Source organism: Drosophila biarmipes, unplaced genomic scaffold, assembly GCF_025231255.1.
Source record: "Drosophila biarmipes strain raj3 unplaced genomic scaffold, RU_DBia_V1.1 ptg000015l, whole genome shotgun sequence".
Taxonomy (NCBI): Eukaryota; Metazoa; Arthropoda; class Insecta; order Diptera; family Drosophilidae; genus Drosophila; species Drosophila biarmipes.
Genome location: NW_026114533.1, coordinates 2038757 through 2051644, shown reverse-complemented (window position 1 = coordinate 2051644; position 12888 = coordinate 2038757).

Here is a 12888-nt window from a genome sequence, read left to right as displayed (position 1 = left end):
GAAAGTGCCACTGAACTATTCTATACAGTAAATAAATACGATTTTAATGAATGCGTGCCTGATGGGTTTCTTTCAAACCTAAACCGACCTCCTTGGTTTACCAATGCGCTTCAAAGACTTTAAAACCTTAAATCTAACACTTATAAAAAATCGGGTAGACCAGCAGATTTTTCGAAATATTATAATTTCGAACAGATTATAATGTTCTTAACAGTCATTGCTACTCTATGTATCTAAGTCGATGTAAATTTGAATTTTCAAACGATCCGAAACATTTTTACAATTTTGTTAATGCCAAGCGTAAGGCATCGGCATTGCCTTCATCGATACGTCTAAACTCAATGGAGGCATCTACGGATTCTGAAATTGCTGATTTATTTGCTGAGTTTTTCCAAACTACTTATAGTTCGACAGCTTGGTCAAATTCTAACTACCCTAATCCCTTAAATAGGGCAAATTGTATTTTCTCCCCTGTAATCACCGAAAGCTCTCTCGTAAGAGATTTAGCAACAACAACGCCAACATGTTGTCCCGGTCCAGATGGGCTTCCTGGATGTGTGCTTAAGTTTGGTGCGTTTTGCGCGAATTCGGATGCGGATTTGTAGTAAGCCGGAGACTTCGCCACCACGTCTCCAATTTCACCACAGTGAGTGAAGGGCTGGCTACAATCCGCGTCAAAGCTAGGTTTTTTAATCTTAGCATAATTTGCGCGCACGCCCCGAAGGAGGAGAAGGACGATGCTCTTGAATAAATATTAGTGAAGGCAGCCACTATCTCAACACCCCAAGGCAGGGGCGTGCAAGCCAAGCACTTCAAAACTAATCTGCAAATTAAAAGGCTAGTCCTAGAAAAGAGGCGCCTACGACGTGCCTGGCAAACCAACAGATCATTCATTAGGTGGCACTACAACCCGATTCGGGTTTTGGCCGACCTCAGCGTCTCCCTCCACGCGCCTCTGCTTTTCGCGCGCCTTCTCCAATCGGAAATACCCAGTGCAGTCACTGTGCAGTCACGGTCCTTTCATCGGAGCTTTGGTCGTCCCCTTCCCCTTCGTCGGCCGTGGAGATTCTTAATCCATACGCACAACGTGGCCAAGCCAGCGCAGACATTGTATCGTGATGCGCCGGACCACGTCCACGTCGTCGTACAACTCGTACAGCTCGTGGCTCAGGCCAAAGTAGCACCTATTGGCAAGTGTGATTCTTCGCTTGATCTTTAGGCTGACGTCATTTTCGGTGTTAATGGCAGTGCCAAGGTACGTGAACTCCTTGACCACTACCGATCCAAGACATGGTGGCATATAGGCGTTCCGTCGTTGGGCTATCAAATGCAGCTTTATAATCGACAAAGAGATGGTGTGTGTCAATGTTATTCTCGTGGGTTTTTTCCAGGATTTGGCGTAATGGGAAGATCTGGTCTATAGTGGACTTACCAGGTCTGAAGCCACACTGATAAGGTCCGATCAGTGTGCTGGTATACGGCTTCAGTCGTTCACATATTACGCTCGATAGGACCTTGTATGAGATGGTAATCAGGCTGATTGGCGCATATCGTCGGGTCACTTTTCTTCAGAACGGGACAAAGGACGCTGAGATTCCAATCGTTGGTATTTCTTCTAGCCATATTTTGCACAAGAGCTGATGCATACACCTTATCAGCTCTTCGCCGCCTGCCTTGAAGAACTCTGCAGGCAGTCCATCAGCACCGGCTGCTTTGTTCTTTTTGAGCCGCGTTATAGCAACTCGGACCTCGTCATGGTTAGGTATTGGTATATCCACATTGTCGTCGATTGGTGGTATCGGGCAATTGGTGCCGTCATCGCCTGCTAGCAGCTTGGAGAAATGCTCCCTTCATAACCTCAGCGTGCACTGCGTATCCGTAACCAGATTTCCAGTTTCATGCCGACAGTTAGATGCTCCGGTCTTGAAACCTTGTGTCAGACGGTTGACTTGTTGGTAGAATTTTCGAACATCATTCCTGGCTTGTAACACCTCAAGTTCCTCGCACTCTCGCTTTTCTTGCTACCGTTTTTTTCGTCTGAAAAGTCGCCTCTCTTCCTTCCTTTTCTCCTTGTAACGTTCACACGTAGCTCGCGTTGCGCCAGACTGCAGCGTTTTTCTGTGGGCGGCGTTTTTTGCTGCAGCTGCGACGCGACACTCCTCGTCATACCATTGGTTCCGTGTAGGTGGGCGCTTGAACCCAATGGTTGTTTCAGCAGAAGCTCGCATGGAGTGGGATATGTGCGCCCAGAGTCCGCCGGCGTCAACAGGGAGAGGGGTAGGTTGGTGGAGCAGTTCCGAGAGGTGAGTGGAGTATGCTATTGCTGTCCGTTGTGATCGCAGCCTATTGACGTCAAGCTTTCGTTGCCTGATGGGGAGTATATGTTTCACTCGACATAGCCGCATGCGTATCTTGGCTGCGACAAGATAGTGGTCCAAGTCAATGTTGACTCCACGAAAAGTAAGGAAGGCCATCGCGCTTGAGGCCTGCCTTCCGTCTATCACAACGAGATCAGTCCTTCTCCTCCGTCGGGGCGTGCGCTCAAATTATGCTAAGATTGAAAAACCTAGCTTTGTTTCAGGCCCGTCTGAAATCACAGTATGTAGAATTGATGCTCTTGTTGTACCTGAAGACCGATATCATCCAACTATGGAACTGACCATTTGACTCCCCTGCTCTGATACCCTCTCTCCTTCAGTTTCTCCAACTACAATGAAATGTTTTTGTAAAAGTGACTATAATAAACTTATCGATATGATTTCTCATTATAATTGGACAGACTTGTAGAATTGTACAGACATTGAAAGTGCCACTGAACTATTCTATACAGTCTTAAATACGTTTTTTAATGAATGCGTGCCTGATGGGTTTCTTTCAAACCTAAACCGACCTCCTTGGTTTACCAATGCGCTTCAAAGACTTAAAAACCTTAAATCTAACACTTATAAAAAGTATAAAAAATCGGGTAGACCAGCAGATTTTTCGAAATATTATAATTTCGAACAGATTATAATGTTCTTAACAGTCATTGCTACTCTATGTATCTAAGTCGATGTAAATTTGAATTTTCAAACGATCCGAAACAGTTTTACAATTTTTTTAATGCCAAGCGTAAGGCATTGCCTTCATCGGTACGTCTAAACTCAATGGAGGCATCTACGGATTCTGAAATTGCTGATTTATTTGCTGAGTTTTTCCAAACTACTTGTAGTTCGACAGCTTGGTCAAATTCTAACTACCCTAATCCCTTAAATAGTGCAAATTGTATTCTCTCCCCTGTAATCACCGAAAGCTCTCTCGTAAGGGATTAAGCAACAACAACGCCAACATGTTCTCCCGGTCCAGATGGACTTCCTGGATGTGTGCTTAAGTTTTGTGCGTTTTGCGCGAATTCGGATGCGGATTTGTAGTAAGCCGGAGACTTCGCCACCACGTCTCCAATTTCACCACAGTGAGTGAAGGGCTGGCTACAATCCGCGTCAAAGCTAGGTTTTTTAATCTTAGCATATTTTGCGCGCACGCCCCGAAGGAGGAGAAGGACGATGCTCTTGAATAAGTATTAGTGAAGGCAGCCACTATCTCAACACCCCAAGGCAGGGGCGTGCAAGCCAAGCACTTCAAAACTAATCTGCAAATTAAAAGGCTAGTCCTAGAAAAGAGGCGCCTACGACGTGCCTGGCAAACCAACAGATCATTCATTAGGTGGCACTACAACCCGATTCGGGTTTTGGCCGACCTCAGCGTCTCCCTCCACGCGCCTCTGCTTTTCGCGCGCCTTCTCCAATCGGAAATACCCAGTGCAGTCACTGTGCAGTCACGGTCCTTTCATCGGAGCTTTGGTCGTCCCCTTCGGCGTCGCCCGTGGAGATTCTTAATCCATACGCACACCGTGGCCAAGCCAGCGCAGACGTTGTATCGTGATGCGCCGGACCACGTCCACGTCGTCGTACAACTCGTACAGCTCGTGGTTCATCCGAATGCGTAACTCGCCCCCAATCCGAACGGGACCAAAGATCATGCGAAGAATTTTTCTCTCGAACACTGCAAGCGCTGTTGCATCCGTCTGTGATATTACCCATGCTTCTGCGCCATATAGTAGCACGGGTAGGATAAGTGTCTTGTAGAAAGTCTCTATTGCACATTTGCTTACTCAGGCCAAAGTAGCACCTATTGGCAAGTGTGATTCTTCGCTCGATCTTCAGGCTGACGTCATTTTCGGTGTTAATGGCAGTGCCAAGGTACGTGAACTCCTTGACCACTTCGAAGGTATAGCTGTCCGCTACCACATGGGAGTCTAGGCGCCGCGCCTTCCTGCTGGTCGACAGCATATACTTCGTCTTGTCCTCGTTTACCGCCAAACTCACTTTTGCCGACTCTTTTTCGATAGCCGAAAATTCAGCAGTGATATCACGCTTGCTGCGGCCAATGAGATCAATATCATCGGCATACGCAAGGATCTGGACACTTTTATAAAAAATAGTGCCAGAAATTGAAGAGGTCGCACGACAGGTATCGCCTTGTCTAAAACCTCGAACGGTATTAAAAGGTTCGGAGAGGTTCGTTCCTACCTTGACATAGCTGATGGTGCTGCTCAATGTCATTCTGCAAAGACGTATTAGCTTTGCAGGAATACCGAACTCAGACATGGTGGCATATAGGCGTTCCGTCGTTAGGCTATCGAATGCAGCTTTATAATCGACAAAGAGATGGTGTGTGTCAATGTTATTCTCGTGGGTTTTTTCCAGGATTTGGCGTAATGGGAAGATCTGGTCTATAGTGGACTTACCAGGTCTGAAGCCACACTGATAAGGTCCGATCAGTGTGCTGGTATACGGCTTCAGTCGTTCACATATTACGCTCGATAGGACCTTGTATGAGATGGTAATCAGGCTGATTGGCGCATATCGTCGGGTCACCTTTCTTCAGAACGGGACAAAGGACGCTGAGATTCAAATCGTTGGTATTTCTTCTAGCCATATTTTGCACAAGAGCTGACGCATACACCTTATCAGCTCTTCGCCGCCGGCCTTGAACAACTCTGCAGGCAGTCCAACAGCACCGGCTGCTTTGTTGTTTTTGAGCCGCGTTATAGCAACTCGGACCTCGTCATGGTTAGGTATTGGTATATCCACATTGTCGTCGATTGGTGGTATCGGGCAATTGGTGCCGTCATCGCCTGCTAGCAGCTTGGAGAAATGCTCCCTTCATAACCTCAGCGTGCACTGCGTATTCGTAACCAGATTTCCAGTTTCATACCGACAGTTAGATGCTCCGGTCATGAAACCTTGTGTCAGACGGTTGACTTGTTGGTAGAATTTTCGAACATCATTCCTGTCTTGTAATACCTCAAGTTCCCCGCACTCTCGCTTTTCTTGCTACCGTTTTTTTCGTCTGAAAAGTCGCCTCTCTTCCTTCCTTTTCTCCTTGTAACGCTCACACGTAGCTCGCGTTGCGCCAGACTGCAGCGTTTTTCTGTGGGCGGCGTTTTTTGCTGCAGCTGCGACGCGACACTCCTCGTTATACCATTGGTTCCGTGTGGGTGGGCGCTTGAACCCAATGGTTGTTTCAGCAGTAGCTCGCATGGAGTGGGATATGTGCGCCCAGAGTCCGCTGGCATCTACAGGGAGAGGGGTAGGTTGGTGGAGCAGTTCCGAGAGGTGAGTGGAGTATGCTATTGCTGTCCGTTGTGATCGCAGCCTATTGACATCAAGCTTTCGTTGCGTGATGGGGCGTATATTTTTCGCTCGACATAGCCGCATGCGTATCTTGGCTGCGACAAGATAGTGGTCCAAGTCAATGTTGACTCCACGAAAAGTAAGGAAGGTCATCACGCTTGGGGCCTGCCTTCCGTCTATCACAACGAGATCAGTCCTTCTCCTCCGTCGGGGCGTGCGCGCAAATTATGCTAAGATTGAAAAACCTAGCTTTGTTTCAGGCCCGTCTGAAATCACAGTATGTAGAATTAATGCTCTTGTTGTACCTGAAGACCGATATCATCCAACTATGGAACTGACCATTTGACTCCCCTGCTCTGATACCCTCTCTCCTTTAGTTTCTCCAACTAAAATGAGATGTTTTTGTAAATTTGACTATAATAAACTTTCTCATTATAATTGGACAGACTTGTAGAATTGTACAGACATTGAAAGTGCCACTGAACTATTCTATACAGTCTTAAATACGTTTTTTAATGAATGCGTGCCTGATGGGTTTCTTTCAAACCTAAACCGACCTCCTTACCAATGCGCTTCAAAGACTTAAAAACCTTAAATCTAACACTTATAAAAAGTATAAAAAATCGGGTAGATCAGAAGATTTTTCGAAATATTATAATTTCGAACAGATTATAATGTTCTCAACAGTCATTGCTACTCTATCTATCTAAGTCGATGTAAATTTGAATTTTCAAACGATCCGAAACAGTTTTACAATTTTGTTAATGCCAAGCGTAAGGCATCGGCATTGCCTTCATCGGTACGTCTAAACTCAATGGAGGCATCTACGGATTCTGAAATTGCTGATTTATTTGCTGAGTTTTTCCAAACTACTTATAGTTCGACAGCTTGGTCAAATTCTAACTACCCTAATCCCTTAAATAGGGCAAATTGTATTCTCTCCCCTGTAATCACCGAAAGCTCTCTCGTAAGGATGTGTGCTTAAGTTTTGTGCGTTTTGCGCGAATTCGGATCCAATTTCACCACAGTGAGTGAAGGGCTGGCTACAATCCGCGTCAAAGCTAGGTTTTTCAATCTTAGCATAATTTGCGCGCACGCCCCGAAGGAGGAGAAGGACGATGCTCTTGAATAAGTATTAGTGAAGGCAGCCACTATCTCAACACCCCAAGGCAGGGGCGTGCAAGCCAAGCACTTCAAAACTAATCTGCAAATTAAAAGGCTAGTCCTAGAAATGAGGCGCCTACGACGTGCCTGGCAAACCAACAGATCATTCATTAGGTGGCACTACAACCCGATTCGGGTTTTGGCCGACCTCAGCGTCTCCCTCCACGCGCCTCTGCTTTTCGCGCGCCTTCTCCAATCGGAAATACCCAGTGCAGTCACTGTGCAGTCACGGTCCTTTCATCGGAGCTTTGGTCGTCCCCTTCGGCGTCGCCCGTGGAGATTCTTAATCCATACGCACACCGTGGCCAAGCCAGCGCAGACGTTGTATCGTGATGCGCCGGACCACGTCCACGTCGTCGTACAACTCGTACAGCTCGTGGTTCATCCGAATGCGTAACTCGCCCCCAATCCGAACGGGACCAAAGATCATGCGAAGAATTCTTCTCTCGAATACTGCAAGCGCTGCTGCATCCGTCTGTGATATTACCCATGCTTCTGCGCCATATAGTAGCAGACATGGTGGCATATAGGCGTTCCGTCGTTGGGCTATCAAATGCAGCTTTATAATCGACAAAGAGATGGTGTGTGTCAATGTTATTCTCGTGGGTTTTTTCCAGGATTTGGCGTAATGGGAACATCTGGTCTATAGTGGACTTACCAGGTCTGAAGCCACACTGATAAGGTCCGATCAGTGTGCTTGTATACGGCTTCAGTCGTTTACATATTACGCTCGATAGGACCTTGTATGAGATGGTAATCAGGCTGATTGGCGCATATCGTCGGGTCACCTTTCTTCAGAACGGAACAAAGGACGCTGAGATTCAAATCGTTGGTATTTCTTCTAGCCATATTTTGCACAAGAGCTGATGCATACACCTTATCAGCTCTTCGCCGCCGGCCTTAAACAACTCTGCAGGCAGTCCATCAGCACCGGCTGCTTTGTTGTTTTTGAGCCGCGTTATAGCAACTCGGACCTCGTCATGGTTAGGTATTGGTATATCCACATTGTCGTCGATTGGTGGTATCGGGCAATTGGTGCTGTCATCGCCTGCTAGCAGCTTGGAGAAATGCTCCCTTCATAACCTCAGCGTGCACTGCGTATCCGTAACCAGATTTCCAGTTTCATGCCGACAGTTAGATGCTCCGGTCTTGAAACCTTGTGTCAGACGGTTGACTTGTTGGTAGAATTTTCGAACAGCATTCCTGTCTTGTAACACCTCAAGTTCCTCGCACTCTCACTTTTCTTGCTACCGTTTTTTTCGTCTGAAAAGTCGCCTCTCTTCCTTCCTTTTCTCTTTGTAACGTTCACACGTAGCTCGCGTTGCGCCAGACTGCAGCGTTTTTCTGTGGGCGGCGTTTTTTGCTGCAGCTGCGACGCAACACTCCTCGTTATACCATTGGTTCCGTGTGGGTGGGCGCTTGAACCCAATGGTTGTTTCAGCAGCAGCTCGCATGGAGTGGGATATGTGCGCCCAGAGTCCGCCGGCGTCAACAGGGAGAGGGGTAGGTTGGTGGAGCAGTTCCGAGAGGTGAGTGGAGTGTGCTATTGCTGTCCGTTGTGATCGCAGCCTATTGACGTCAAGCTTTCGTTGCGTGATGGGGCGTATATTTTTCGCTCGACATAGCCGCATGCGTATCTTGGCTGCGACAAGATAGTGGTCCAAGTCAATGTTGACTCCACGAAAAGTAAAAAAGGCCATCACGCTTGAGGCCTGCCTTCCGTCTATCACAACGTGATCAGTCCTTCTCCTCCGTCGGGGCGTGCGCGCAAATTATGCTAAGATTGAAAAACCTAGCTTTGTTTCAGGCCCGTCTGAAATCACAGTATGTAGAATTGATGCTCTTGTTGTACCTGAAGACCGATATCATCCAACTATGGAACTGACCATTTGACTCCCCTGCTCTGATACCCTCTCTCCTTTAGTTTCTCCAACTAAAATGAGATGTTTTTGTAAATGTGACTTTAATAAACTTTCTCATTATAATTGGACAGACTTGTAGAATTGTACAGACATTGAAAGTGCCACTGAACTATTCTATACAGTCTTAAATGCGTTTTTTAATGAATGCGTGCCTGATGGGTTTCTTTCAAACCTAAACCGACCTCCTTGGTTTACCAATGCGCTTCAAAAACTTAAAAACCTTAAAAACCAGCAGATTTTTCGAAATATTATAATTTCGAACAGATTATAATGTTCTCAACAGTCATTGCTACTCTATCTATCTAAGTCGATTTAAATTTGAATTTTCAAACGATCCGAAACAGTTTTACAATTTTGTTAATGCCAAGCGTAAGGCATCGGCATTGCCTTCATCGGTACGTCTAAACTCAATGGAGGCATCTACGGATTCTGAAATTGCTGATTTATTTGCTGAGTTTTTCCAAACTACTTATAGTTCGACAGCTTGGTCAAATTCTAACTACCCTAATCCCTTAAATAGGGCAAATTGTATTCTCTCCCCTGTAATCACCGAAAGCTCTCTCGTAAGGATGTGTGCTTAAGTTTTGTGCGTTTTGCGCGAATTCGGATCCAATTTCACCACAGTGAGTGAAGGGCTGGCTACAATCCGCGTCAAAGCTAGGTTTTTCAATCTTAGCATAATTTGCGCGCACGCCCCGAAGGAGGAGAAGGACGATGCTCTTGAATAAGTATTAGTGAAGGCAGCCACTATCTCAACACCCCAAGGCAGGGGCGTGCAAGCCAAGCACTTCAAAACTAATCTGCAAATTAAAAGGCTAGTCCTAGAAAAGAGGCGCCTACGACGTGCCTGGCAAACCAACAGATCATTCATTAGGTGGCACTACAACCCGATTCGGGTTTTGGCCGACCTCAGCGTCTCCCTCCACGCGCCTCTGCTTTTCGCGCGCCTTCTCCACTCGGATATACCCAGTGCAGTCACTGTGCAGTCACGGTCCTTTCATCGGAGCTTTGGTCGTCCCCTTCGTCGTCGCCCGTGGAGATCCTTAATCCATACGCACAACGTGGCCAAGCCAGCACAGGCGTTGTATCGTGATGCGCCGGACCACGTCCACGTCGTCGTACAACTCGTACAGCTCGTGGTTCATCCGAATGCGTAACTCGCCCCCAATCCGAACGGGACCAAAGATCATGCGAAGAATTCTTCTCTCGAATACTGCAAGCGCTGCTGCATCCGTCTGTGATATTACCCATGCTTCTGCGCCATATAGTAGCAGACATGGTGGCATATAGGCGTTCCGTCGTTGGGCTATCAAATGCAGCTTTATAATCGACAAAGAGATGGTGTGTGTCAATGTTATTCTCGTGGGTTTTTTCCAGGATTTGGCGTAATGGGAACATCTGGTCTATAGTGGACTTACCAGGTCTGAAGCCACACTGATAAGGTCCGATCAGTGTGCTTGTATACGGCTTCAGTCGTTCACATATTACGCTCGATAGGACCTTGTATGAGATGGTAATCAGGCTGATTGGCGCATATCGTCGGGTCACCTTTCTTCAGAACGGAACAAAGGACGCTGAGATTCAAATCGTTGGTATTTCTTCTAGCCATATTTTGCACAAGAGCTGATGCATACACCTTATCAGCTCTTCGCCGCCGGCCTTAAACCACTCTGCAGGCAGTCCATCAGCACCGGCTGCTTTGTTGTTTTTGAGCCGCGTTATAGCAACTCGGACCTCGTCATGGTTAGGTATTGGTATATCCACATTGTCGTCGATTGGTGGTATCGGGCAATTGGTGCCGTCATCGCCTGCTAGCAGCTTGGAGAAATGCTCCCTTCATAACCTCAGCGTGCACTGCGTATCCGTAACCAGATTTCCAGTTTCATGCCGACAGTTAGATGCTCCGGTCTTGAAACCTTGTGTCAGACGGTTGACTTGTTGGTAGAATTTTCGAACATCATTCCTGGCTTGTAACACCTCAAGTTCCTCGCACTTTCGCTTTTCTTGCTACCGTTTTTTTCGTCTGAAAAGTCGCCTCTCTTCCTTCCTTTTCTCCTTGTAACGTTCACACGTAGCTCGCGCTGCGCCAGACTGCAGCGTTTTTCTGTGGGCGGCGTTTTTTGCTGCAGCTGCGACGCGACACTCCTCGTTATACCATTGGTTCCGTGTGGGTGGGCGCTTGAACCCAATGGTAGTTTCAGCAGCAGCTCGCATGGAGTGGGATATGTGCGCCCAGAGTCCGCCGGCGTCAACAGGGAGAGGGGTAGGTTGGTGGAGCAGTTCCGAGAGGTGAGTGGAGTATGCTATTGCTGTCCGTTGTGATCGCAGCCTATTGACGTCAAGCTTTCGTTGCGTGATGGGGCGTATATTTTTCGCTCGACATAGCCGCATGCGTATCTTGGCTGCGACAAGATAGTGGTCCAAGTCAATGTTGACTCCACGAAAAGTAAGGAAGGCCATCGCGCTTGAGGCCTGCCTTCCGTCTATCACAACGTGATCAGTCCTTCTTCTCCTCCTTGGGGGCGTGCGCGCAAATTATGCTAAGATTGAAAAACCTAGCTTCGACGCGGATTGTAGCCAGCCCTTCACTCACTGTGGTGAAATTGGAGACGTGGTGGCGAAGTCTCCGGCTTACTACAAATCCGAATCCGAATTCGCGCAAAACGCACAAAACTTAAGCACACATCCAGGAAGTACATCTGGACCGGGAGAACATGTTGGCGTTGTTGTTGCTAAATCTCTTACGAGAGAGCTTTCGGTGATTACAGGGGAGAAAATACAATTTGCCCTATTTAAGGGATTAGGGTAGTTAGAATTTGACCAACCTGTCGAACTATAAGTAGTTTGGAAAAACTCAGCAATCCGTAGATGCCTCCATTGAGTTTAGACGTACCGATGAAGGCAATGCCGATGCCTTACGCTTGGCATTAACAAAATTGTAAAACTGTTTCGGATCGTTTGAAAATTCAAATTTACATCGACTTAGATAGATAGAGTAGCAATGACTGTTGAGAACATTATAATCTGTTCGAAATTATAATATTTCGAAAAATCTGCTGGTCTACCCGATTTTTTATACTTTTTATAAGTCTTAGATTTAAGGTTTTTCATTCATTAAAAAACGTATTTAAGACTGTATAGAATAGTTCAGTGGCACTTTCAATGTCTGTACAATTCTACAAGTCTGTCCAATTATAATGAGAAAGTTTATTATAGTCAAATTTACAAAAACATCTCATTTTAGTTGGAGAAACTAAAGGAGAGAGGGTATCAGAGCAGGGGAGTCAAATGGTCAGTTCCATAGTTGGATGATATCGGTCTTCAGGTACAACAAGAGCATTAATTCTACATACTGTGATTTCAGACGGGCCTGAAACAAAGCTAGGTTTTTCAATCTTAGCATAATTTGCGCGCACGCCCCGACGGAGGAGAAGGACTGATCTCGCTGTGATAGACGGAAGGCAGGCCCCAAGCGTGATGACCTTCCTTACTTTTCGTGGAGTCAACATTGACTTGGACCACTATCTTGTCGCAGCCAAGATACGCATGCGGCTATGTCGAGCGAAAAATATACGCCCCATCACGCAACGAAAGCTTGACGTCAATAGGCTGCGATCACAACGGACAGCAATAGCACACTCCACTCACCTCTCGGAACTGCTCCACCAACCTACCCCTCTCCCTGTTGACGCCGGCGGACTCTGGGCGCACATATCTCACTCCATGCGAGCTTCTGCTGAAACAACCATTGGGTTCAAGCGCCCACCCACACGGAACCAATGGTATGACGAGGAGTGTCGCGTCGCAGCTGCAGCAAAAAACGCCGCCCACAGAAAAACGCTGCAGTCTGGCGCAACGCGAGCTACGTGTGAACGTTACAAGGAGAAAAGGAAGGAAGAGAGGCGACTTTTCAGACGAAAAAAACGGTAGCAAGAAAAGCGAGATTGCGGGAAACTTGAGGTATTACAAGACAGGAATGATGTTCGAAAATTCTACCAACAAGTAAACCGTCTGACACAAGGTTTCAAGACCGGAGCATCTAACTGTCGGTATGAAACTGGAAATCTGGTTACGGATAAGCAGTGCACGCTGAGGTTATGAAGGGAGCATTTCTCCAAGCTGCTAGC